The 4,636-nt window shown below is 35.9% G+C and overlaps 1 long non-coding RNA gene across 1 annotated transcript in view; it reads left to right on the top strand.

The window, feature by feature from the left end:
• The first annotated feature begins 4,264 nt into the window (after nt 1–4,264).
• LOC107663537 (uncharacterized) overlaps nt 4,265–4,636 on the top strand; it is a 30,068-nt gene continuing 29,696 nt past the window's right edge. The window contains exon 1 of the long non-coding RNA XR_001631347.1: nt 4,265–4,277. This is a non-coding gene — a long non-coding RNA (uncharacterized LOC107663537). The remainder of the gene's footprint in view (nt 4,278–4,636) is intronic.

Below are 4,636 nucleotides of genomic sequence, written 5' to 3'. Positions count from 1 at the left end.
TATTATTATTATTATGGTTAATTTGCTAAAAACAAATACATGTTTTTAAAGTAAAACAGTAAAAGCCTTAATGACAAAAATCCAGAATTTTTTTTCACATGATTCCATTTTTAGCGGATTTTTAATTGATTCTGGCTCATGGATTGGTTCAAAATAAATTCCAACAGGACTCCTGTATAAATGCCTCAGTATATTGGATTAGTGAGAAAAAAAAAATAAAGTTTTGAGATGAAAAATAATTGTGTGAATTAGTAGAGAATTTTATATATATATATATATATATAGTCTTTTAATACTCTGTTCCTGGTCTTGGAACTGGTCTTGGGTTTGAAGCCCATCATTGCCATCTTGTGGACCAGAAAATAGGCGCATCCTCAAGTTTAAAGTCCCCATGATATCAAAATTAAAGTTTTTTGGGTGTATAATATCAAGTTTTTTGGGTGTATAGTATCAAGTTTAGTATCAAGATGTTAGTCTATAAGTCAGTGCGCTCCAAAACAGTGACAAAATTCGCATTTAGAAGATATAAGCATTCAAAGCTTGCAGTTCGTCACTTCCGCCAAAACGGCTCAATGATGTTTTTGACGTCACATCGTACTTCAGCTTCACATCAAACTTTCTGTCCAACCACAAAATGTATCGGAGCTATTTGAATTCTACACAGAATGCTATATTTTATAGCAATATGGATGAGATTGTGGCTGGCATACCCTGTCAAATGCGGCTTTACGGAGCTCAACGGCTCTGAACGGCTCTAGCCCAAGCTGTGATATAAACGAACACTATTGGCTATTTTAAAAAGGGGCTGCTTGATATGTCCCACCCTGTCTTCCTGTTTCAGTTAAAATGACGTCAACACATAGAGTAACGCTGCTGTTTCTAAGCATTTCAGGGGACCTTTAAGTCTGAAAGTCCGCTAGTTCACTTGCATTGGTCCGGACCAAATACAATGTTGATTTATTTATTTATTTTTTTTGGTGTGGTTCGCTTTCGCACTGCCCTTTTTGCAAGTGAACCAGAAATTGTAAACAAAACCACAAGTGTGCTAAGGTCATTCATTCATTGGACAGAAATTCTCAAGCATACCAGAGTTCGTTTGGAACCGGACCGAGACTACCTCTTCAGCTGGGCAGTGTTGCCAACTTAGCAATTTTGTTGCTAAATTTAGCAACTTTTCAGACTACTCTAGCAACTTTTTCTTCCAAAAGCACCTAGCAACAAATGTAGCTATTTTTAAAATTTATTTGGCAACTTTTAGCAACTTTTGATAAGTGACTCAAATGATAAAAAGGCACATTTTCCATCTAAATAATCACAAAAAGAGGAAACCAAATATGCCTAGCAGTACACACATCACATGAATAAAGTTAGCTGCTATTTGCAATTGTTCAATTTAATAATAATAAATAAATTGTTGAATAATTGTTCATTTATGATACACCTTGTTAGTAGCTTGTACCTGCGATTGTTGATCAGTTAGTATACACTGTAAGAAAAATATCTAGAAAAAGAGAAAAGGTACTAGTAATTTTCCAGGACATTATCCATTATCCGTTTTAACCCTGTAACCTGAAAACACAAAATACAATGTGTAATTTAAAATGCAGGGAAAAAACCTGTGAAAAATCAATACGGAAAATGTCTTCATATTAACATAATAGATTGTGCCCTATTTTTAAAGACTTGTCTTAGAGTGTAGCATTCTAACTAAATACTAATACACTGCTTATAACTAGCATATAACTGTTCAGAATGTGTACTTTCACTAGTTTATTAGTTAATTTAAAAACAAAACAAAAACAAATTGAAATTGTTCAAAAATATGTGTTCAGTTATTCAATGTTGCACTTAAAAATACAGTTATTTATATTTTATTTTATTATGCATTTATATTTTTACAAACAAATCTAAATTAACATATATGAAATATATATTTTTGCTGAGATTTGATGTAGTGACAATTTTGCATTGTGATTACGTAATGACGTCAACGCGCAATGACATCACAACGTCATTAAGCAACTTCTATAGCAACATATCGACCTTCTTTTTTAGCAACTTTCCCTGAAAATTAGTTGGCAACACTGCAGCTGGGTCTCGGTGCGGTTGTTTGGTCTGCACCCGAGTGCGATTGCTGTATTCACACCTGCCCAAAAGATCCGCACCAAGGGGGGAAACGAACTTGAGTTTGATTCAATCGAACCAAACAAGACAGGTGTGAATACACCCTCAGTTTTAATGGACCTTTTCTAAACAAGGTGCTTCTCTCAGTGAGGAACATCCGTGTCCTCTCTTAGTGGTTCATGTGGGACAGGAGGTGTGTTCCTGTCTGTTTGTTCCAGTGATGGAGATTTGTACTCCCTGGACACGAGCGTTCAAGTTCCTGTTGGCTCCCAGGGAAGCACACCGAGAGCTCGTGTGTTTGGTGTCATAACTCACTGCCATTTTTAAAGCAATAGCTCACAGAAGTGAAAATCATTTACCCCGTGTCATTCCAAATGCATATGATTGTCTTTCTTCTGTGTAATACAAAATGAGAATTTTTGAAGAATGTCCATGCTACTATTAATTCAGGGAGAGAAGAGTGACTGAATGGCTGTCAAGCTCTATAAAGGACAAAAAAGTATAATTAAAGTAGTCCATACAACTCATCCACTCCCGTTCAAAGCCATAAAGTTGCTTTGAGTGATGGACAAACTGAATTTTAAGTCGCTATTTTCTACAATCTTCCCATTTGTCATTTATCAAATCTCATTTACTCTCATTTGCACATATTTATGCATCATGATCAAGGGTTCAATGTCAGTTATTTCAGACAACATACTCATGCATCCTCTGGCCAATTAAAGCAAACTTGAATTGTTTTCAAAAACTGCTTAAAAATACATGTTTGTGAAACCTGGGGCAGCAACAAACTAGCTGGTCACACCAGTTTAAGGTGGTCAACTTGGTTAGGAAAATGTTGGTTAACCAGCTACTGGATAGTAGGCTAAATGGACCTATAATGACCAGCTTAGAGTATAGGCTATAGCTAGAAACCAGCTATCAAGCTGGAGTTTGCATCAGGAATGAGAAAGCAAATAGAGAAACTTCCTATGTCATGAAATGATGACAGAATTTTATATATATTTTTATAGCCCTTATTACTCGATTATGCAGATCAGAGAAGTACATTTTTGTAAAAGCAAAACTGTAAACAAAATTGTAATGACCAGCTTAGAGTATAGGCTATAGCTAGAAACCAGCTATCAAGCTGGAGTTTGCATCAGGAATGAGAAAGCAAATAGAGAAACTTCCTATGTCATGAAATGATGACAGAATTTTATATATATTTGTATAGCCCTTATTACTCGATTATGCAGATCAGAGAAGTACATTTTTTGTAAAAGCAAAACTGTAAACAAAATTGTAAAAAAGCATAAACTGTAATAAGTAGGCTAGTGACAGTTTTGTTTTAAAATATTTAGAATATTCACAAAACAATTCATACCAAAATGATTTCTGTACACTGGAAATGTTTTCAATTTATGAATTAAAAATATGTATTTTTATATTTATATGTTTGTGTATTGTGTATAAACAAAAGTATAAATACTGAACTAATGGAGAATGTTGCTTTCCAATGTCGAATCCCCCTTTATAAATATTATTACATATCATTTTAATTGCGAATGTAATTGTATGTATTTGTAGCTCGCCAGAGTCGGATTTCATTAATGTGATACACTTGACAGACTAATTACAGACGCTTGTTTTCAACGCTCGCGACCCCAGAGACTCGTGTTTTCTAACTAACTTTATTCTTGTGACGACCGCGCGAGCGTCTCCCGGGTAAGCGCACAGGAGATTTCCGCTGGTTTTCATCGTGTCTAGTTGACAAAATGACACTCGGATAGACCGAACCGGATGCGGGGAAGGTGGTTCAGCGCATTTTGATCGCTCAGAGGACACGGTTTGCTTAGTATCGTAGTTTTATGAGGACGCGAGAGCAATGACAGAACCTGAATCCAAGTCATGGAGCGTGTAACTGTGTTTCCAAAGCAGACGTTCAGTCAGCTGAAGGTTTTGTTTGGCAGAGATGGGCTCAGTGACCTCAGCTTTCACCAGGTCTCGCAACACGTTGGTCAAAGTGGGTTCGGAGCCGCAGAAAGAGCCGGACGGGAAAACGCGGAGCGGGTCTGGTGTGATCGCGAAGCAAACTAGCAAACAACCGCTGGCGCGGAAAACAACTGGCAGCTGCAGAGCAAACACGCCACAAACTTCTGCTTCTGCAACAGGTGAGTTTCTTTAAGCTTCTGTCAGGAGGCATATTCTCATGCGAGTATATTAAAGCATATTAAGCTGAAACTGCTTGTTTTTGTTTATGTACAGTAGCCCCAAAAGTAGTACTATTTGGAGTCTTATTTGGAATACCAAAATATCAGACCAAAACCAAATGACATCCTTTTTATATGAAAGTAAAAAATGTCTATGTTGTGTAACTGTGAAAATCTTCCAATGGCTGATTTAAAAAAAAAATAAGTAGTGACAATTTTGTTTTAAGATATTTACAATATTCATACCAAAATGATTTATGTACACTGAAAATGTTTTCAATTTATGAATTTAAAAATATATTTTTAATATAGTATTGTGT

This window comes from Sinocyclocheilus anshuiensis, unplaced genomic scaffold, assembly GCF_001515605.1.
Source record: "Sinocyclocheilus anshuiensis isolate Anshui unplaced genomic scaffold, SAMN03320099.WGS_v1.1 scaffold2181, whole genome shotgun sequence".
In the NCBI taxonomy this organism is placed as follows: Eukaryota; Metazoa; Chordata; class Actinopteri; order Cypriniformes; family Cyprinidae; genus Sinocyclocheilus; species Sinocyclocheilus anshuiensis.
Note: the sequence above shows the minus strand (reverse complement) of the source record. Positions and strands in the feature narration are given on the sequence as shown.